Genomic DNA, 22,989 nt, shown 5'->3' on the forward strand with positions numbered 1-22,989 from the left:
CACAAAATTAGCCCTCACCCACACAGACTGCAAGCACAATATTCGTCTGAATTTGGATTCTTGGATGCAAAAGCCATCTCTGTGCTGTTAGCCCATGGCCTCCCTATGGTCTGTGGTTCTCACAGGTGGCACAGGTTTAACAGGACCCCTTCAGGAGCTCTGCTGTGGCTCCATGGCTGCAGGGAGCACCTGGAAATCCCTAGTTTGGCTGAGAGCTGCAAAGCAGGTGATCCTCTGGCTTTGTTCCTCCTGGGGGCTGACAGTTTTACCTGCTGTCTGGATGCTGACACCTTGGAAATACCCACAGAGTTGGTCTTTAGGCCTCACAGATGTTGTGAATCCCATCTCACATCACTCCCCTATCCAGGGGATTTTCACCAGACTCCAGGAGAGATGAGGATTTATTATGATTAGGAATGCTCTGCTACAGTTTATGCCGTTTAGTTGCCTTCAACCAAGGACAGAAGGGAGGGTTATGAATTCTAATGCTGTGACCTGGAGGAATTATTTCAGAAGGAGAGGTGGAAATTTGGTTAAATTATAATTTTTTTAGAGTGGCAAGGAAATGGTCCTAATACAATCAACTATCCCAACCTGCTTGATTTGAGCTGTGGGGGTCCAGGTCAGTAGGTCATCTTTGACTACAAAAGAGGATCATTTCTACCTTAATGAGGCAAAGATGGCTTATTTCCGTCTAACAGATGGCAGTGGATATGAGTCATGCATCTGTCTGGGATGTATTTTTCTAAACAAAGTAATTTGACCAGCAGTTTCCAGCAGCCCCATGCTCCTCCCTATGGCTCCAAAGTTTGCACGTGCTTTATAGACTCTGACTATTTATTATTATATCACATTTGAGAGGAAGGAAATAAAACATAGTGCTAAAAATATGTTTATTTACATTTAGGAGCACCACATTGTTTCAAATCACAAAAGCACAAATGTGGAACCTGCTTGAAGTTCTTATATTGGTTTTTCAGTCTTCATCTTTCTTTTTTTATTTTATTTGTTTTTTTGTTTTTTTCTGGCAGACTCCAACCTGCAGTGGGAAAGGAAGAAGAGGATGCTCAAACTCTTTGTATATTTATGGAGCTATTTGACTTTTAACAAGTTGTTCTGAGAGTGCTGGACTTCTTAGTAATGATTTTGTATCTTCTAATTATTCAGGAGCTCTGATTGGCATCTTTGCTGCAGTGGTCCTGCAACGTGGATTATTAGACGTCTGATAATGTGAGCTTTCGTGTTGGAAGTGGTCTCTTGGATCTGCCAGAGCATGCAGAGAGTTTCTCTATGCTGCCAGTTTATGAGAAACTTGTAGAAAATTATCCTCGTGCTTTCCGCCTTTCTTCACAGTTGAGGTGAGCCACAGGATTCAAATGTGTACATACACACTTGTACACAGTGGAACTGTTCAAGCCTTGCTTCCGAAGGGAATCGAGCTAGAATGATATGATGACTCGGGGGCTGCAAGGATTTTCAGTTCTGACATATTGCAAGCTGACAGGTTCAGAATCAGGGTCTGTCTCCAATTTGATTTTAGAAGCTGATTTTCCTTTTGATTTTAAGAGCTACTTTCTGAAGGAAGTAATGGAATTTTAAGTGAAAAACCAGCTTGCTCAAAGTATTTTTTTTAAAGTAGTAAGTATTTTTTTTCCTTTCAGCATCTCTGAAAATCACCAAACAGATCGTTTTCCTGAGAAGGATTAGTCTGGGATATGGCATGAACTCTTTCTTCCTAAAGCAAGTTTGACCAAAGATAGTGAAATACCAGTGAAAGCTGGTGTTTTTCAGCTTCTGCTGTAAGTGGACTGAGCTTTACTTGAGCTTAGTATGCTAAGTGAAATAGAAACTAGAGCTAGGAACAAACCAGCAATCTTTACCATATAACAGATTATTTTGATACAGGTCTAACTGAAAAAAAGAATATGAATTAGGATTCTCAAGGATGTACATGTACATCCTTGAGAAGGTAATTTCAAGATATTTGTATCCAGATTTTTAAGGCAATACAGGTTACATGGTTGCAATGTGTATTAGTGTTCTCTCAAACTTTCAAACCTGTTGGTAATTTCAACCAGATTTGACTGTAAAGTAAAAAATATGAAGCAGTAATTATTCCATTTCACAAAGGTAAGTATATTCATCTTTGTGGGAAAAAAATTTCCTCCACGTCCCTTTCCAGTCTTAGACTGACATGGTTGATGAGTGAAGTGCTTTTAAATAGCACCTTCCCTCCCATTTTTGGAGTCTCTCTTGCGAGAGACATTCCAAACCCACCAGGATGCATTCCTTTGTAACCTCCTCTAGGTGAACTAAATGGACTAAATGAACTCCAGAGGCCCCTTCCAACTCCAGCTATTCTGTTGTTCCTGGGGCTGTGAACTTTCCAGGACCTCTTCTCACCGACAGTTGTGTCTAAGCACCTGAGTTGACAGCAGTTTCACTCTAGCTGGAATAATGCTGCAGATGTAACAAAATAAAGCAAAAAAAGTGTTTGAAATGCATTTGAGGCCTTTTGTATTTAAAAGATGACCATCAGGTTTATCACCAAAAGCCAGATTACTTGTGGAGAAGAGAAATGGATTGTTGTCTGCAGTGATTCACCTGTTTTCTGGACAAACAAGCATGGTCTGGGGACAGTTCTGTTACACTGGATGCTGTACCAAAGCAAGGTGCAAGCTCATTTGTTTAAGGCATTTATATATATAAATAGCCCCTGTGTCTTAGATCTGGCTAAGCTGCCTGGCTAGACATTGACCAGACACTAGAATATGTGTGCCTTAAGCCTTGAAATCTGAACAAAATCTGTATAGTTTTAGGATTAACTTTAGTCCTTGAGATTTGTCCTTACTTCAGATTACCCTTTCCCAATTTTTATCTAGCATGAGCATGCTGAGCTGCAACCCATTTCTCAGGTGCATGTGGTGCTGTAAACAAATTATCTTTATTCTCTGCTAAATAGAGCAAGAAAATCTTCAAACCTGCCTAAAATAACAACTCCTCTTTATATTCCCAGTGTGAGTTTCTTTTCATTCTGTGACAACCTAAGCTGCTTCTGCAGTTCATGTGTTAACTCCTGTTTGGCTTGTCCACAGGGATCTTCTTTCTTTACTTCCTTCACTATCTCCCTGGTTTGTTTTTTTTTTTTGTTTTTATTTTTTTTTTCTTTCTTTTTTTTTTTTTTTCCTGCATTTCTTATCTTTATTTTGCCTGTGGTAACCCTTCCTGGCTCCAAACTCTCTTTCTATGGAGTGGTGAGCCTCTTAAACGTCAGATTTTTCTGTCCCAAGTGTTTTCATCTCAGCAGATAACCATTAAGGTTTAATTACTAACTGCTGCCTAAGTTCTGGATAGGTTGTAATGCAGACCTTGGTCAGCAGTACATGTGCATAGGGATATCCCAAAATACACTTCACTTCTTAGTAACAGCTTCATAATATCAGCCAGAGATAATAGATTGTGCACAGACTTTGCCTAGAATGTAAACCAGCACTTCCTTGATGCCCTACGATGCAGCTATACAAACACACTGATTTTCTTCTTCCTTTAGCTCATTTGCTCAGCACTCAAGCACCAATTTAGAATGATGGATCTGGTTTTAATCCAGATGGCTTGATGTAGTGGTTTCTCTCCCTCTCACTAACTCCCTCCTTCCTCTCCATATCCTGCAATTTCTCTGCATTTTTTGCTTCTGTTTTACAACCTTTGGTAGGACAGGTATTCTGCTTTCTCCTTTACAGGATATGTGACATTTGTGCTGCCATTGTCTGCTGAGTCTTTCAAGTAATTTCTGAGATGTGGTCTTTAACAGCAGCTCTGCATTAGAGAGGCACAGATGTGCCTCATGATGTGGCATCACTCCTACAGGTAGCAGGTATTTTCCTGGCAGCTTGTCTTAAACTTAGAGTGGAATAGCATAACTGATAAGGGCTAAAGATATCTGCAATATGTTATTAGAGCTCTGTGAAGAAAATTATGCAGCATTTGTTTGTCTCCAGCTCTGCCCAGTATTGTAATCATGATATTGGTAATCTACTGGGCACTTCTGAGAATTAAGGAAAAAAATACAGCAAAACTGCTCATACTCTCAAGATGTATGTGTGAAGATAATGAATATTATTATCCTCTCTTTAAAAACTGAGAGGCTGTGCATAAATGATTTACTTAGGGCCTCAAAGGAGCCTGTGTTTGACTAGGGAGCTGAGCTCTAATTGTACCTGACTTTAATCCTATGTTCTGACTGTACCTCCCTCATTACCTACGTGTCCATTTTCATTAATGCTTATATCCATCAGCCTCATTAATAATTATGTGAGGGTGTTTTATCATAGCTACTAAACAAGAAACTTAATCGAGACCTGGTCTGGAAATGTTTACTTGCCTCAAACACACATTGCCTAAAATTGCTGTCATTTACGCTGAATGCCAGCTCTGTTATGACATTAACCATGACTCAGTTAATGTCAGCCATTAACCTCAGGTTATGGTCACAGAATCACAAGTGACTGAAGTACTGTTTTTTTAAAAGACTAGTGCCTGCAGCTGGAAATTACTGTCCCCAGAGGGGACAATCCTCTGACAATTTCAGTCAGTCTAAGTCAGCGTGTCCATGGTCTGCCTTTATTGGCAGCTCCTGAAAGATGTTTCCATTCCTTTTCTTTCACTGGCACCTGCACCTGCATGCACTTCAGGATGAAACAGTTCAGAGAAAAAAATACCTCTAAACATATTTCATTTTTTAATTATTATTATTTTTAAAGGGCTACTTTGACTCTCTCAACTGGGTTATTCTCCAGTCATTCAAGAAGCAGTGCTGGCACATCAGACAGTACAAGGTCATTGCCTGCTCTGGTTTATGCTGTTCAGCAACCTCAGCTGAAGGTCTGGTGGTTGCCTACAAGGGCTGGGAAGTTCTCAAGTCCTTGCCATGCAAAATAAGAACAAATAACTTGAACACCCCTGAAAACTAGCTAGGAGTAGACAAATGATCAGTGTCTGTCTCACATGAAGAGCATTAACTTCTCTTAGCTAGCTTACTTGATGATGGGAAGTTATCCTACCCAACCTATAGAACTTGTGTTGGACTTGGGAACAGAGACTGGAAAGATTATAGACCCAGTTACCAGCTCCAGCTGAAGTTACTGCCTGAGTTCATCAAGGGATATGTTTGCTTGGTGATTGAATTTTAAAACAGAAATATGTGATAAGTTAAATCGCTTGCCTTGGTTATGAGTAGACCTGCTCTCAGGAGTAGATCTACTTGCTCTGCTGCTCCTAGAACAATCTTTTGCAGGGAAGGCAGGGGATAGGAGCAGGGGAAATAAGTTCCTCAGCTTACCTGGGAAGGAATCATGTACCAGAGTCCTTTCCAATGGTTTAACACAGCTGCCACCTGCAGCTACTGCTGGAAAGTCTCACTTATGGGGGGCGTATTTACAAAGGATTATTTTAGCAGCATTGAAACCTTGAAAATACAGAGGAGAAAATGAATGATTTTTTTATTTGCTGCACAATATAATTTCGAATTTGACTGGAATAGTTTATGAGTTTAGATCAAGTTTAGTCAGAGGTTTGGCAGAAAAAAAAAGAGAAAATAATATTTACTTTTAATTTAAAAGACTTTGGTCTTTCTCTTTAGAAGCATTTATTAATCCAGCTGTCTTTGCTTATGTATTACTGCCCTACAGAGTTAGTTTGTGAGCTCTTGTTGCAGCTGATCTATTTTGAATAACTAATGAAATACTAATTTGAACAGAAGTACCTTAATCATCAGTTGATAAATTCAGTCTTCTTTCAGTTCATTTTTGTGATTAAGGACTAAGCTGGGTTAGGGACTAAACAACTTTCATACCTGCATAGGAGCTTTCATTCAGCCTTAAATGAATGTTCTCACTGCAGTAAGGGGGTGTAAGAAGTGACTTGCTGACCTTAATAACTCCTTTTTATCTTGTCTCTCACACCAAAACCAAGGTTAAACCAAACCAAACCAAGCCAAAATAAAACAAAACAAGCTGATAAAACCTGTGATTTATTGGAGCTGCCTTAATGGCAGCTTGGATGAGGGACTTTATAAGAGTTACAAAAGTACCATAGCTTGTGGGCAAATGAGAGGACTGCATAGACAAGAACAGGCCTTCAGATGTAGCTTAGACCTGCTGCATCTGTTGAAGCAGTTGGGAAGCAGGATATCAGGGAACAACAGAGCCAGATACACCAGCACATCAGTGGAGAGCTGTGTGTGTGGGTCACAGCATGGCAGTGCCCGCACACACACGGGAAGCAGCCCCGTGGGACTCCAGCAGGAAGAGCAGAACAGGTCCAGTGATAGTACCAGAGTCAGCCCCAGTCCAGATCACTCTGTGGGTCCATAGGGATGGGATAGGTCTAGGGACAGCCTGGAAATAAATCAAGGTCAGGATTAGCAAGGTGCACAGCCAGTGCAGGCAAGTAGCTCAGGCAAGGACCCGAATGTAAATGCAGCTCTGGAGCAAAAAGGGAGGAGGAGGGACCAGCAGCTCATCCTGTATAGCCCTCTCACAGTATCCTGGTCCCTGGTCCCAGGGTGGCTGTGCTGTGTTAGCACTGACTTTGAGGACAGTTGGGAAGTCACTGGGCGAGAGGAACTTGCAGGGCCTGATGGCATCCTCAGGACCAAGCACCGGATGCCAAAAATGAGCCCATAGACTTCAGGTGTAACTACATGTTTATGTTACTCAGCTGAGCTCTCTTCTTCCCTTGACCTTTTCTGTCCTCTCCCACCTCTCTGTTCAACTTTTGCCTCAGCTGCACTACTGCAGGCTGGGGTGCCAGGCTCTTAAGGAGGTTCCTGAAGCCTTGCTGGTTAAAAAAATACATCCCAAAACAATAGCAAAGAGTTTTCCCAAACCTTTCAAATCTCCTCAAACAAATATATCTAATTGTTGGGAGGACTGTTGGGAACATGGGCTCTTAGGTTGCCCTCACTGCCAAAGAAAACATGGGGTCAAGACAAAGCAGCAGTGACAGGTTCTTTGTGGATTTTAGCCTCCTAGTACAGATATTTCTCTTCCTGCTATACTTACTTCATGCGTTTAATTTGAGAGTACATAACCTGTTTATGTTTTTCATCAAAGTGCCTTCATCTCCTTAGGAGAAAACTACTTTAAAAAAAAAACCCAAACAAAACCAATAAAGCAAAGCAAAACAAAATAATAATGAAAAAATAATAGGTGGGCATTTGCAATAGATTGCTTCCTTCCTCTGCCTCCAGTGGTGTTTTCAAGTCCATGAAATGCATTGCAGTGCTTCGGGTCATTTTGCTTAAGCCACCTTCCATAATGTTACAGAGTAAATGCAGAAGACATTAATAATAACATGGACTGATGATTTACAGAGGGATGTACTTTAGAGGGTACATGGAAACAAAGGTGCTTTCCTAGGATTGTACTGAGGAAAAGAATAATTTGACATATAAATCTATTACATAACTTAAATGTGCTGCATTATCACCAACACTAAAGACAACGACTTTGCTGTCTGAAGTTTTCTCTGTCACTGCACAGTAATTATCTGTCCTATCTCTAAGGCCACTGTATACTGTGGTTGTGTTTCTAGTTGTTTAAGATTAATGTAATTATTAAATGCATTGCAGCTGCATAGACTTTTCTAGTAGGAACTCCAGAAAAAAACGAATCCAAATGCTTTTATGGCCTCAATATCTATTAAACTAAAAAAATACTATTTTAATCCCAAAACTCTGCCAGAGAGAAAGCTCTAGTTTTAGTTATGTCTTGTGGTCCTGAAGAGTTTTCTTCTTCCTCTTATCAAGGCTGCAGAATGCACACAGCAGTAGATATGCTTGACGTTATCTGTAGGAGGATAAAAGCCCACACAGCAGCTACTTTGTGCTGGACAATTTTGAAGCTGTTTGGAACAGTTTCTGTCCTTTCAAAGTATTAACTGCATGCACATCAGGGTCTGTGGTACTGTCTGGTCTAATTTAATCACTGTAATGTGGAAGATAATCTTTCAGACTACCACACAGCGTGGGATTTGGGTCTGGCACCCTTCAGTTTTGAACATCAGTGCTCCAAGACAGCATCCCTTACAAAAATAGAATGCAAATATAAAGAAAGAAACAGAGCTGATTATCATAAATTCAAGAACTAAAAATGAGCAGAAGAGAAATGAAGAAGAAAAAAAAGAATACATGGCTCAATATTAAATGGAATATTTTTCAAGATTTTACCAGTGAAACTAAGAATTTTCTTTTTGTGAGGCCCTTATAACAGTATTGTTAAAAAGTTTCATGAGATAGAATTAAGATATCTTATGATCCATCATTATTTTCTCTTCTTCCCCCAAACCCAAAAATCTGTAGTTACAGAGAATAAGACAGTCACTGAAGAAACAAGTAAAGCTTTATTAGGTAACAAATGCTGAATGATATATGTTGAAGCCCAGTGTAGACATATGTGCTGTATTTTAATGTGCATCAAGCTTTTAACTTGTGGAGTGGCATTAAAAAACCCCATATTAATAAACAAGTTTCCTGTCATGGAATGAGTATAATCCTGGTCTAACGTTTTTTATGTAGCTCGCTTAACTGTGGCTAGCATTCAGATGCCTCTTTGATAGATGGCTTAGAAATCATGCAGATGTTTCTGTTAGACAGTAAGATGCACTAAAGGTCTTTTAAAGTTTCTTTGTTAAAGGAAACAGGGTTTTGTCAGTTCACTGCCAGGGTAGTTAATTAACTGACATCCATTCAAAATGTTCAAGCTGTCAGTACAATGCTTAATTTGGATTAAAAAAAAAAAAAAGAAAAAAGAAACCTAAAGAAAGTTTACGTTCTCCAAAGCTTTCCTGCAATGTCAATTAGTCAAATAAAAGCTACATAGCTTCTCTGTTTCTTGCCAGTTGCTCATCACAACTGCAGTAAAACCATCTCAGTGGATGGGGGTGGTAAAATGTATGAACTCCCCAAATCACAGAAACTTACAATCATAGAAGCATGGAATGATTGGGGTTGGAAGGGACCTTAAAGATCCATCTAATTCCAATCCTACTGCCAAGGGCAGAGAAACTTTCCACTATAAAGTTTCCAAATATCCAATCTAAACCTACTCCCATCTCAGTTTAAAGCTGTCTCCCCTTGTCCTGTCACTACATGCCCTTGTAAAAACTCTTCCTCCAGCTCTCTTCCAGCCCCTTTAGGTACTGAAAGGTGTTCTAAGGTCTCCTCAGAGCCTTTTCTTCTCCAGGCTGAAGAAGCCCAGCTCTCTCAGCCTGTCTTCATAGGAGAGGTGCCCTGTGCTCTGATCATCAATGATTAGGAAAGGTTCTTATTATAAACATTGGTACATAGGAGACATTTGGCATGTGTAGACATAAAGCAGAGAGCTAGACATGGCTTTTTTGCATTTCAGACATTTGGAACAGTGATATCTTAATTTAATGTTAACATTTATTTATGTTGCCACTCACGAGTTTCAGGCTGGGAAAACTCCCCAGCTGCTGCAGGAAAAGGTGACTGTGAGTTTTAAAAGTAGAGACATCCCTTCAAATTAGGAGTACTCAGGTGCATGCATTGCTGTGAACAGGCTAACTTCTCTTGATGAAAAATAGAGCCATTATGGGTATATAGGGGGTGATATAGAATAACGTTGGAGGTCAAGGCTGTGGATTACTTCACTGAAAACTGCATTTTATCAAGGTATTTCAATGGCTGAATTTGTCATGAAAATACCTCTTCTCCTCCAACATCATCTTTTCATGTACCATTTTTTATCAGGCTAATTCCTGATGATTTTGCCAGGAAATGCATTTTCCTTTAGGCAACCTCTCCCAGCAGTGGTCAGCATATATCATATCAGAGCTGAAAAGCCAGACAGTTTATCATAAAATCAGAGCTGTAGTATAGTAAGCATTATGTATGCATTATACCAAGGTTGGGATTGTAACAGACTGTATTAAAATATATAATTATGTTATTGCTAAATCCTCATTCTAAGTCAGAAAAGGCATGAAAAAAAATTATTCTCAATATTCAGTATTTTTTCTATTTTATAAATTGTGCCCATAAAATTAATGAATATTCAACTCTCTCTTAAAATTCTTTTAAATTTGGAATTATATTTGCTATCATGAATTTTAAGCCAAAGCTTTAAGAAACTGAGGATATCTTGATTAAAAAAAAAAAAAAAAAACAAAAAAACCAACTAATCAGAGCTATCAAAGTTTAAGCAATAAAACTATAAATAGAATATTTTAAAATATTACAGAATTATAAAATAATATTCCTGTTACACCTAGACATAATATTATTCCCACTGTACACTGTACTTGTTGTGTTTCTAAATAATATGAAACAATTAAGAAATTACATGGATTAATATTTAAACATTTTGAAAATGTTTAAAGCCCAAATTAATATTTCCCCAAAAGAGTTTAGATTTGCTTAGACAGCCAGTTATTCTGAGTGGGTTTTTTATCAGCATTATCTTTTTGGTGCATTTCCAATGCACTGAATACCTTACCCAGGATATAACTAGGGATGCCACACATATGTTAGGGAAAGACAGCAAAGAAATTCAATTCACCATTCATCCTGTCCCCAGAATTTCAGCTGATGATCAGAAGACCGAGCTAGCAGGCACGCACTGGAGGAGATTTAACCTGTGGCACCACTGCTATTTCAGACCCCAGCCTTCCCTAAAGTCGAACAAGTAAATTTATGACAATTTTACTGTCAAAAAGAAGACTTGGAATTTTTAACATATGCTAACAGGGGCATATTATTAAATATATATGTAGTTATTAATAGCTGAGTTTTCAAAATAGCACGGATATCTTGAATACAGCTCATGGAAATATAGCTGGCAAAATTTTTTTTCTGTGTTCCACCTGGGCTGGCTTGCTCATGTGTGCACTGTGTATATCTATCTATCTGTATCTATCTATCTCACTCCAAATTATAGCAATGTATTTGTATTTCAGCAGTTTTACTTGAACAATAAAGTATTATTCAAGGTGAAGAAAAATATCCTATAGCCCCTATTAAAACATATAGCTAATTTTAGGATGTATCTCCCCCTCCTCATGCTTTGGAACTTCACATTTTCAGTGGGACAAGACCATGCACATGGCCACTTATTGCAGACATGCTGTAAATCAGGACCATGACTTACTGTATCTGTGGGGAAGGAATTGTTTCTAGCTTTATCTTTGAATAAATGAAGGGGCCCTGGCACAATCCATGAATGCTACTTTTATATTTATAAATGCCCTTTTTTTCTTGCTCTGCTTCATGAGAGTTTTTGCAGTTGATCAAAGTTCGGACCCAAACTCTGCCACCTCACAGTACAGAACATTAAACAGAAATTTATGGCCAAGGCAGAGTACCTAGCAGTGGTGTCTGGTGTGCCTGGCACACAGCACTAAGTCATTTATATTGGCACTCACTACTTACCCAGAAATTTGGTTGCTGTGTGTTGATTCACACATTTCCTACTGTCTGCATAGTGTAAATACTTTTTTTTTCTTTTTTTTTTTTTTACTTTCATTGGTAGATGTCCATCTCCTGCACTGGCAACTATCTCTGCCTCTGGTAGAGAAGACATGTCAGAGACATGGCCAGGAGAATGATAAAAGGAAGTTTTTTGTGTTGATTTCAGCTCTTTGGGTCAGTGATGGATGACAAGGCAGCTAACACAAATTATCGCAGCAGCTGAGGGAGTTGTAAATATTTCTACACAAATCCTTCTTTCATCTACAAAGAAAGAGATGGTTTGGCTTAAAAAAGAATGAAAATATGAGTATGCTTAAGAAGTCCAGCAAATCTTAGTTGAAGGAAAAGTGCAGAAGTAGGACAGAAGTAGGACAGAAAGCTGTAGTGGCATTATCAAAAAGTGATGCTGTCATGGTTGCACACCAACTTCTTTCTGCTGAAATGAAAAATCGCTTGATTCTGATGGCCATAAAATATTCAAATTATCAGATTTATTTTAAAAACAAGTGGAAACATCCTGCTTGCAATAGAAGCAAACACAAAAGTTGTGATTTGTAGCTAAAGATATGGATGTTTTCATACAGTGAACGTGCTGGCTGCTGCTAGCAGTTGTGGTGACGTACTAGGCCCCTCGGGAAGGCCATTGCATGGTTCTGTTAGGGGAGAAAACACAAGCCATATCTATGTTTGTGACTATTCCCAGCTGGCTTCCCTTCTAGTGACAGAAATAATTAGCATAAATAGATTTTTAGCTCTTTAATGCCTCTGACAGTATATTGCACTGAGAATACATTTCCAGAAAATCATGCAACTTGTTATAACTTTTTAAATGTTTCATATGTGATTTATTACTACTTATTATTTATTATGATTTTTTCCTATTGTGAATATATTTGCACTGAAAAACTCTTTAGGGAAGTGTTGCCTCAAAGTGGAAAATGAAGTAACTGTGAAGTGACTACTCCCAGTACAGAATATACCAATTATGTAGTCAGAATATATCTATTGCAATTCAATGTATAGCTCTGTGATTTGGCTTATTGCCTAACTATGGAATTGACATGTTCAATGGCAGGGCTGTCTGCCAGCTGTGATGTACAATAAGGCAAAGGTCTGATCAGATTAAAAGTTTTCACCTGCAATTTTGTGAGTGTCATGAATACACTCATCAAATCCGGCCCTCGTGTGTGTGCCGAATAAACAGGAATAGTTAAATGGTTGAAAACAACTGGTGGAGAGATGCTCAAGCAAGTGCAAAATGACAGATTATTTCTCAGAGTGTGACTCCATATAAATAGGACATAGAAGTGTGCATGAACACCCTTTATCATAGGAAGGACATTAAGTATGGCTGACTAAACCTTCAGCTGTGTGACAGACCTGGTTTTTCATCTCCATCAGAGAATGCTTTGTGATACCTTCACACAGGCATCTTTTCTGGTGCTGAAAAAGTACAGAGTGTTACTCTCTATGAGCTCTTTGACTAGTGAGGATGAAAGTGTCTATTGTGCTATCTATTCTAAAATGCACTTAAAGGTGAAATCATTTATATATTGGCATCACTTTGCAACCAGAAGTTCTAGACAGGTAGCTCTCAGGAAAGCAAATTCTTGCTAGAAAAGCCAAGATTTCAGTAGTGGAAAGGCAAAGAAAGCAGGAATTTCTTCTTTAACTGTCCTTGCCCATTATACAACCAACATTAAAGGTACAAATTTATTTACCTGAAAAATCGGACAGTTAAAAATGACAATGTTGAGGTATTTGAAATACATATGGACGGGTTCACTAGTGTTCTTTGGCTGCTTTCTGCCGTTCCAGTAATACAACAGAGCCATAAACCCAGCTGGATTTACAGCTGCTTTGTTTGCTAGAGCAATGAAAAACGGGCCAGGGTGTCCCTGTGAAAATGGCTCTTATTCTGCAGCCTAGATTCTCAACAATAGGGACTTAAATCTACATTTAGGAGATTAAATAAGTGGCCTTCTTTTTTGAAGTGCTGAGCCTACTTGTGTCCCACTGAGCTGCTAAAGAAACTTGAGTTTAATAGTTTCTGATGTGTGAGACTCTACCAGCAGTGGTTTCAGCTGTGAAATGAAGGACTGGTTTGGAGATGGGGCATATATGGAGTATGGAACAAGTTTTCCAAATTCCTGGATGAGGAGTAGTCCTAGGACTGTGTGGAGAAGGGATGATTAGGTGACAAACACTTGGCACTTGAGATGTAATAGACCTGATTCAATGCTCAGCAGCCTGAAAAACACAGTGTGCCTGAGTGAGCCTAAGAAAAATTTGACAAGAGTAATTAATCCTAATAGAAAATACATATATTGTTAGCAGCAAACTGTCACTTCTTTAAAGTTGGACAAGTAAAAGCAACAGCACATCAGCATGTCTTTGCATCTTCTATCCATGTTTCCTAGTATGTTCCTTATTGCGTTTATTTCTGTGAGGCTGGCAAGGATTTCTCTTGATTCCAGAGAAAGGATTAAAGCTGCACCTTACTTTAACCAAGACGGAAATGGACATTGCAACAGCAGAGAAAAAAAAAAAAAAAAAAGATAGTTTAGATTTTTTTATCTCTTCCAAATCTGAAAGAAAATCCTTTGGTAGGGATGTAGATGGGAAAAAAAAAACAAAAACCCTGCAAAAATATGGCAAACAGTGCTCCTTCAAAATGATTAATTATTTTTAAACCCTCTACTTCGGGAGTGAAATGCACTGTTATTAACTTTTGGGGTCAAACTAGATAGTTGGAAGCAGACTGGTTCTGAAACAGATTTCTTACAGCCAAATCAGAAAGGTTTGTTGCAATATAAACTTCTTGAACTATTGAACTTTTCCTCCTACACATTAAAGGACCAGATTTGAAATTTGTTCAGATCAGTACAGAGCAACAGACTTAAGCTCAGTGCAATTTATTTACGTCAGTTGAAGATATGATTTTCTCTGTTAATTTTTGTGGTTCCTATCAGTGAAAATAGACCCATGATCCAAGTGTTTTAGAATTTAAGCAATGTAGCCTACATAGGAAGGTTAATTTTGCAGCAAGACTTCTGCTATAAGTAGAAGCCAAAGGATATTAATTTACCTTGATTTTCTATGGACTTGTGAGGCAAGGCAGAATTTTTTTCTGCTCCCTTCAATTTAAAAATAATTTTTATTTTCAATATCGTGGAATAATTTTTAACTGGAAAGGAAATGTGACATCCTGACTTACCAAAATGCACAATAAATAAGAAGAAAACTGTAAGCACAAAACACAATAAATGTAGTCTAGATTTCAAGTGTCCTTTAGCTATGATTCAATAGGTCTAATGGCTATTTTTTATTTCACTGCTATAATCCAATAGACTGTAACTTAAAAACTGAGTTTATCACACTAGCCTGTCACTGAAGCAAAATCTAGTATGGTCATTCTAGTTCAAGAGGTTAAGATAAGGTTGTTGAAACAAGTGCATTACAAAATGGAAATGATTCTCCACTGAAAAATTCCTGGAGCAATTTTTATCCTTATTTGAGAAACTTCAAAATGGAGTAGAACATAGGCAATCTTAAACTGAATAGAATTCAATCTCCCCCAACCTAAACCCCCACCTAAACTGGCCTCCCCACCCCAAACCAACCCTCCCACCCACTGTCTTCTTTCTCAGCCTTGAAATGTAGTGTTTGTGAGCAGAGAAGTCTCAAATGCTTCCCTGGTCTGGGAAGCACGGATCTAAAACATTTTGTCGTCTTCTGTTAGAGCCCAGAATTCCTTTAGTACCTTTGCTTCAAAGATAAAGAGATACACAGAGCAAGGTCCAGGGGAGGCAGACTTGCTGCTGTTCCATACAAGCTTGGTGCCCTAACAGAACATCCTTGGGGCCATTCCTTCATACGGTTCCTAACCTTAAGCCAGCCTTTCCAAAGGCTTTCATCTGTAGCAGAGCAGAATGGGGTATCACAATATGTGTGTTTGCCCTCAGGAGGCATGGCAAAGGTTATGAGGCATTATTGACCTGCAGTGTAATAATGTCCCTCAAGACTAACCTTAAAACTTTCAGTTCTGAGTAAGTAAGACTAGCTGGATCTTTTCTATGTGTCTGGGAATATTACAGCTTTTCATAAAACTCTGTATAAAGAGTACTGAAAAAGGGCAAGAGGAAATTGCCATCTTCTCTGAGACAGGCCTGCAAGGCACACACATACTTGGTTTAAACAAATCTCTCTTTGTTAAGAGGGTTGCTCAGTCTTGTATTGCCAACATCAGTACAATCTTGACAATGCTAGGAAGGAACGATCTGGCTACATCATATCTTCACCCTTTCATTTCAACAAGTAGAATGAAGCTTAACATACCGCTTTACTGGATTCAGAGTTGGTGTACATTGGCTTGCAACTTTGAATTTGATGGAACTAAAAATCTTTACGTTAGTTGAGATTCTGGCCTCTACTTTAGATTACAGGAGCAATTTCCAGCACTGCCAAAATCTTTCTAAAAAGAAGAACACCAATTATTTTTCAAAATTAAGCAAATATTTAATTTTCATATGGCGTAGCAGATTACAAGACCTATCTCTTTTTTTAGGAAGGTTTATTTTGGAGGCCAGAGATGCCTAATAAGTGGTGTAATGTCCTTCATCTCAGGTGAAGAGACAGACAAGCATGGATTTTAATTTAAAATTAGATGAGGCTTGCAGAAGAGTTTTTGAAGAACTTCTAAGACATTTAGAATCACATCTAATAGAAATTTTCGATTTTAATACCTGGTCTTGTGGTTTCATGTAGTGGATCAAAGTATATATCACAGAGGAGGGTTACTGGGAAGGGCAAATTTGTTGAATTTGTTGGAAGGGCAAAAATACTTTTTTCTTACAATGTCAGTGAAATTTATATATTTATAAAGTAGAAACTGCATGCCCCTTCATACTCATGTTTTTCAATGACATTTACATTTATCTGTACTGGAGCTGCTTCTCACATCAACCAGCATCTGCTTTACCAGTTCATTTACCACCTCAGAATGTTGATGATTACACAAATCTTTTAGCTACTTTGTACCAAGAATTTTTTTACAAAGTATTCTTTAAGTGTCTTTGATATAGCTGGAAATCATATCAACAGCAACTTCAAATAGATAACTTTTTGATTTTCTATGTCAAAGTTTAATGTAGTCTGTGGAAAAATGAGCTCCAAATCTAGACTTATATAAAAAACAAGCGAATACTATTACTGAAAAGTCCAGTACTGCCTGTCAATCTCTTTTTCCAGTTTGATCAGAAATACTTGACCTTGATGAGATTTTAAAGCTAACCCTAATTAACTGCAAAGAAGAGAAAGGTATTTCATTAACAATTAACATCTTGAATAGAATTCTGTCTCATTAAAACTTCACCTTATAATTTAGCTTAGTTTAACTATCAAAAATACCAGGAAATAAATCTTTGCCTTAAACTATGTGATAGGTATGAAAGATCTTGGTAATTTCTACCAAGTTCCTAATAGACAAATATCACAAAACTGCTACTTGTCATAGACTCCAAGGAAGGAAAAATGAATGGGTGCTGATTCACTTAAAATTTTCAATCAGAAGACTGGCTGTAGTGAAAATGTCCTGTAAGAATATCACCCTTAAGACCTGGTGAAGACCTGCAGTCTGTGCATGCTAATGTCTCAGTGGCACATGCTACTTGAAAATTAGTTTAGGAATCTCAGTTTCACATTTAGTAATTACTTTAGCAAACTGCATTTTTCTCCTTTTCTGTTCCTTTCTAAATATTTATTCAGGTTTTTTTTTAGGTCAAGCCTTATATAAGAAAATAGTGTAAAGGAATTTTATATGGTCATTAAACTGTTTAAATCCATATTGCTAACTTAGGTCTTCTTCCACTGGTCTGATTCTATAAATTAAAATCGTAGGAAATACTAATTCAGTCAAAGCCCTTTGGGTTTGGAGGGTTAGGAGGATGAAACCCCAGCCTATCTAGCTGCAGATCTGGAGTCCTAATAATCTAACTAATCTCTTTCAGACTATCAGTTTCTGGGAGACGTCTGTTAATCTGGCAACATGAGAAAGGTAGAGGTATTATAATGTGATGAGATCTGGTCATAAATTGTTTTAACCTGAGACTATCTGGCCTGGTAGGACTCAAGTTTTGAAATAAAGGATAATGAAAAAACTCAGCAAACAAAACCATCACCACTAGCAAAAGCAAATAGGAAAGATATTGAAACTAATGAGTGCAATAAACGTTTGCATTAGAAATCAGTTACCACTGAGTATCACTAAACAGGTAATTTTCAGCAGGCTAGCAGCTAGATTACCTGCTTTAGTGAATACAGGTTATAAAGCCAGAAAACCTTGTTATGTCAATTTTCTTGCTGGCAAAGTAATCATGTTGAATACCTTTTGCCCTAACACAGCTAGGGAGAGAGCCATTTTCTTATTACCAAAACCCAGTATCCAAGGCTAATGCTTCAATAACACTAAAAACTCTCCTTACTTTCTTTACATATTGTTGTTTCTGTCATTGCAAGGGGAGTGATTTTATCAGCTGAGTTAGAGATGGCCCAACATTCTATTTTGAATGAACTTTCCTATTATGGTTAAGCAAACCCCAGGTCAGTTCAGAAATCAGTCCATTAACTGAAAAGTTGTGGAAGGGAAGAACTGGCAATTGGAACTGACAGCTGACTTTTAAGATAGAAATTGGGGAACACTCCTGAATGTAATTGCTAAGGAAGCAGCAATCTGCAGCCTGAGTTACTTGAGAACTGTTCAGCACAGTAGAGTAGAGTGCTTTTTCTCGCCTTCTGGTGACAGGGAACATGACCTGGCCACTACACATGGTCACTAAAAAGCTTGCAGTCAGCTTGCCATTGATGGACAAGTGTATCCTGCTCATTATTGCTGCTGCTTAGCTTTTACTTTGAGAATGAAGCTAGGCTGCCCTTCAGCTTAACTCCCAAATCTGTACAGTGGCACTCTCCTCAAAGTTAAAAGCACAGCCTCTGCCACTTCTCTGGTTAAGACCATTGGTCAGGAGGTGACTAATAAGGTACTCACATTGCTCCCTGCAAGTGAGTAAATTACTTCCCAGAGTTTTCCAGATCTTACCCAGCATTCTGCAAAATATGTGGACTTTCAGGTCCGGTGTAATCCCCAAGCATTTTTGTGTGGAAACCACCTCATATCTGGTTCCATGTTTGGCTAAGGCAATCAAATATCTACTCCTTTGCATGTCATGGAGATGTCATATTACTGTCCACATGAAAACTGACTGGCCCAAAATGACTTCTCACATCCCACCGCACAAACCCATGCTCAGACAAAGTGTTAGGAGGGAAGCAGTGCTCTGTTACTACCCTTGTGTCATGGGCAGTCTTGGCTGACAGGCATCAATATGATGAAAAAACCCCAGAATGTACACCTTTGGATTTCTATTTTGACTGTCCAGTTGTTTCCCAAGGTAAGGGTATGAGCTTTTGGATCGTACATCTAAGGCACTCGATTCTCTCATATTATATAGGGAGCACAGCTCAAAGCTCTGGATTTTGGATGATACTTTTGGGGACAAATTCTTTAAAACACGCATTGTTCTGCCTAACGCAGATATATCAAAGTTTTTTGGTCGATCCCATGAGGAATAAAAGTCTTAGGCATCTTTGACTTTCTTTGTCAATCAAAGTCAGTGGGAAGCACATCTAAGTCTGGAACAAATACCACTGTGGCTGTTCAGTGGTAAACCTGCACGGAGGTTTTTCTTCTACTATTACTGAAGCAAAACACAGTGCACTATTTCTTAAAGACTTTTTTAAAAAAGCTCAAAAGTTGGAGGAGTGTTTTTTGCCCTTTTCTCACAGCTGCTTCTGGTTCAGCATAAAATTCTTAAGTGTGATGCACACTTATGAGAGAGGAGTTCTGCAAGATGACACCCTTTTTTCTGTTTACCATTTTGTGAATATAAACAGCAAACACATTCCCTTTCTACAGAACACCATTTTTAGAGCTTGATTTATTGCCTGTTTCATCATATCCCTACTATGAACTGGTGAAAAAATGTGTACACACTAAAGAAGGGTGTGGTGATGTTTTTAACCTGTGATTTCCAGAGATGACAGTTTGAGAAACCCTGGAGTGTTGATACACATGTGGTAACCCCAGATAAAACTTCTCTTTAATGTTTGATAATACAATTTCCAAATAGTCTTTTAGTGGAAGACAGTTGGTGCTTGGATCTAATTTCACATAAAGAATGAGGGGTCAGAGGACTTGCACTGGAGTTTGTTCCGTGTCCACCCAAAGAATGTTAACCCCCTTTTTTTCTTGCTAAGATTCTCCAGGGAGTCTCTCACAAGTATGTATTGTAGATGATCTTGTCTCTACAAGAGATTCTAGGTGAATAATAGTATATAAATTCAGTATTTTTATTACAAACATAGTATATATTTTTAAAAAGCACAGTACTAAGATGCATTGGTGCAAAATAGTTACTACAACAGAAACATATATTTTTAATGAGCCCTGAAGCCAATAAAACAGCAATTATGAATGTAATTCACTACCATAATAAAGTAATTTATTTATCATAATAAATTATTTCAGAATTAAAAATAAGATATTACTTTAGCTACAGTCTGTCAGAGGGGGCAGATTTAAGCATTCTGCTTTAAATGAGGCATTAGAAAAGACAAATCAGGCAATTTTATATTAGATAATTAAAGACCTCGTGAAAACCAGACACATTTCGAAGAAAGAAAACAAAATGTAATTCCCTCTGGAGCTAAGAATCCAACTTTCTCTTCAGAAAAGTCTATAACTGAGAAAAATGTTTTGGATTTTATTTTTTTGTTTTATTTAAAGAAAAAAACAAGTGTAGATTTAGATTCTAAGTATTAAGTTATAAAAAGCCCCTCAGACTGACCTCCAGAATTTTGGAAGAAAGCCCAGTGAGTAATGAGGGAGTAAGAGAATGAGAAAGACAGAAAAAACTTTTTTTTTTTTTTTTTTTTTTTTTGTATGCTTACAGTGCCTTTAGGGACTTTATCTCAGTATGTTGAGTAAACAACACAATGGAATTATACAGGTAGTCTCTCCCTCACCACATGTTTAAATTATGCAACAAATGTTTGATTGGTGGCTTTGTACTGAAAAGTGCCTGATCACTTCAACCTTCTGGTAAAAGACAACATGACTTAAAGGGAAGTGAGTTAGAAAATAATACAGCAACACACAAAAATTTGGCAGCAAAATCACTGTGAGAGATTGAAGCATCATCTCTAATATAAGCAAGCAACCCTGAGAATTGGAAGAAGAGAATTTCAGATAGCTTGGGAATTTGGCTGCCTCTGTGGCAGTTACAGTAAACAGCTTCAGAAATGATTGTATATTTCTGCTAATCACTTAGGCCATAAGATAACAGCTAAGTTGACATTTTGTGTGCAAGAAGTGAAACTGCTTACTCTGGTTCCCTATTTTCTGTCATTTTTGCAGAACACTGACTGTCAGCAGTGCACCCTGAGTGCAATAACAGTACAGCACATTGGCAAAAAGACAACCTTGAGACTCATGTGCCCCCAAACACAAGCCCTCTCTGAAATTTTCTCAAGTTTAAAATGATAAATGTTGCTATCTTTGCACATCATCTAGTAAGAATGCAAAGAGTGCAAAAAGAAAAGAAGTTGAAGGTTTCTTGGACCTCCTTTATTTTTAGAAATATGCCCAGCACTTGCTCTTTAGCTTGCTTTCTTATCACACTTCAATATGCAGTTCCATCACTGCTGTTTAGTGATAGTTTCATGACTTAGTGTTGCAATTTGCTTTGTTATTAGAACTAATTTAAAGCATTACTCTTTCTTTATCCACAGACGTACATTTTTATTTGCACTCAGGTACTGTTGCTGAAAAAAATGTTCATGAGACCACAATGTATTTTCATTGATGATATATCCTTGGTGAAGACAGTTCTTTAGGGAAAGGAGAAGTGGTGTTATAAACAAAAAAACTTGCAGAACCATTTATCTTGAAGTCAGGTAAAATTTGCTTTTCATCAGGGGGTGTGAAAACTCACACGTAGATACAGGATAACACTGTTTCAGGCTTAGGCATTCAGCAAAGAGTTTCTTTCTTCCTGTGCTCCCTTTCTTTTAAATTTAATGAGAAATACATCAGTATTGAAATGATCTATTCATGATTTGTATGTAATATTCCTCATAGTCTGTAGTGTTTTCTTCTGATACTATGTTTGTCCTAAAGGTACAATTAAAGTACTGAACCTATCAAAAGTACCGCTGTAGAAAAAGAAGCAATACATTGTCTTTCCAACCTGTATTTCACATTTCTACATGCACATCATTATGTGCTTACAGTTATTACCTTTGTTAATATCACAGGCAACATGTGATTTTAATGCTGAAGAGAGGTGCACATGGCCTTCAGCAGTTCATCCTCCCAGTCTAAGTGGGGAACATCCATGATCTTTTTGAAAGAAGCACATCTAAAATAGGAACAGTTTTGTGTAGAAATTCTGACAGTCCATCCTCTCCTCTGGTGAAATCATGGGGATTTTGCCAATGGGTGGGTGAAAGATTATCTCGAAATCTTGCTGGGTGCTTCCATCAATGATAAGGGAAGTGTCAAATCACATAAGGGGTAAATATGGAGAGTATATTCAATTCAAGAATTTTGGGAAGCAGAAAGAAAATACCTAGAGACATGAGAAATAATATATATGGTGATAAAGGAGAGTAGAGGTGGATGTTTCCATAGGAACCAAGAGAAAAGAGATTCTGTCTTCAGAATTACTTGCATGACATTCACAAAGGGGTCAGCAAGTTTCTTGGTACAATTCTTCCTTTTTCTTCTGTTCTTGAAAACTCTTTAGATACTTAGAAAAGAAAAGAGTTTGAAAGGTGGACAGAACTCAAGAACTCAACTAGGTTAACTGCAAAGCCAGTGTTGCCTAATTTGCATGAGGTCTTCTATGATATCAAGTATCTTTCAGTGATAATTAATGCATGTGTTTATAAGGAGCTGATGAGTACTAATTAGGACACACATGTCTTCTTTGGATTGTTGGGTCTGTGAAACATGGAACATAACACTTTTCTCCTTCTGCAGAATGGTGAGAAAAGCAAGTATATCTCACCAAAAGAATACTGGCCAGAGAAAATATTACGATTTTCATTACTCTAGTTATAGTGACTAAAAGTTTCAAGGTTTTTTTTCCTATAAGTGGATACTCTGACACATGTTCAGGCAGAAACATGTGATTTGTTTGTAGAACAGAACAAAATGCTTCCAAAGCCCAGATATTCAAGAAGGAGGTGTGTGAAATGCCTTGTGCTGGAAAAGATCTGGGGCTGACAGCTAGCAAATAGCTAGGAAGGAGCTAGTAATGCATTGCAGTGGCAATAAAAAGCAATGTGATCTTGTGTAGTAAAGCAATGGAAAATTACTCTGCACAGCAGCATTGTGGTTGTACCTCTCTGGCCAGATCACACCTGCACTATTGCCTCCAGTT

At 38.0% G+C, this 22,989-nt stretch overlaps 1 long non-coding RNA gene across 4 annotated transcripts in view; it reads left to right on the forward strand.

Annotated features, from left to right (window-relative positions):
• Positions 1-22,989, forward strand: part of LOC119697868 — a 51,769-nt gene that overhangs the window by 19,868 nt on the left and 8,912 nt on the right. For 2 of the 4 annotated variants that reach the window (XR_005255966.1, XR_005255963.1), the window contains one exon: positions 1,168-3,102. This is a non-coding gene — a long non-coding RNA (uncharacterized LOC119697868). Of the gene's footprint in view, positions 1-1,167; positions 3,103-22,989 lie in introns of those variants that run through there. The other 2 variants (XR_005255965.1, XR_005255964.1) reach the window with 2 other exon arrangements.

Source organism: Motacilla alba, chromosome 2 (assembly GCF_015832195.1).
Source record: "Motacilla alba alba isolate MOTALB_02 chromosome 2, Motacilla_alba_V1.0_pri, whole genome shotgun sequence".
Lineage (NCBI taxonomy): Eukaryota > Metazoa > Chordata > Aves > Passeriformes > Motacillidae > Motacilla > Motacilla alba.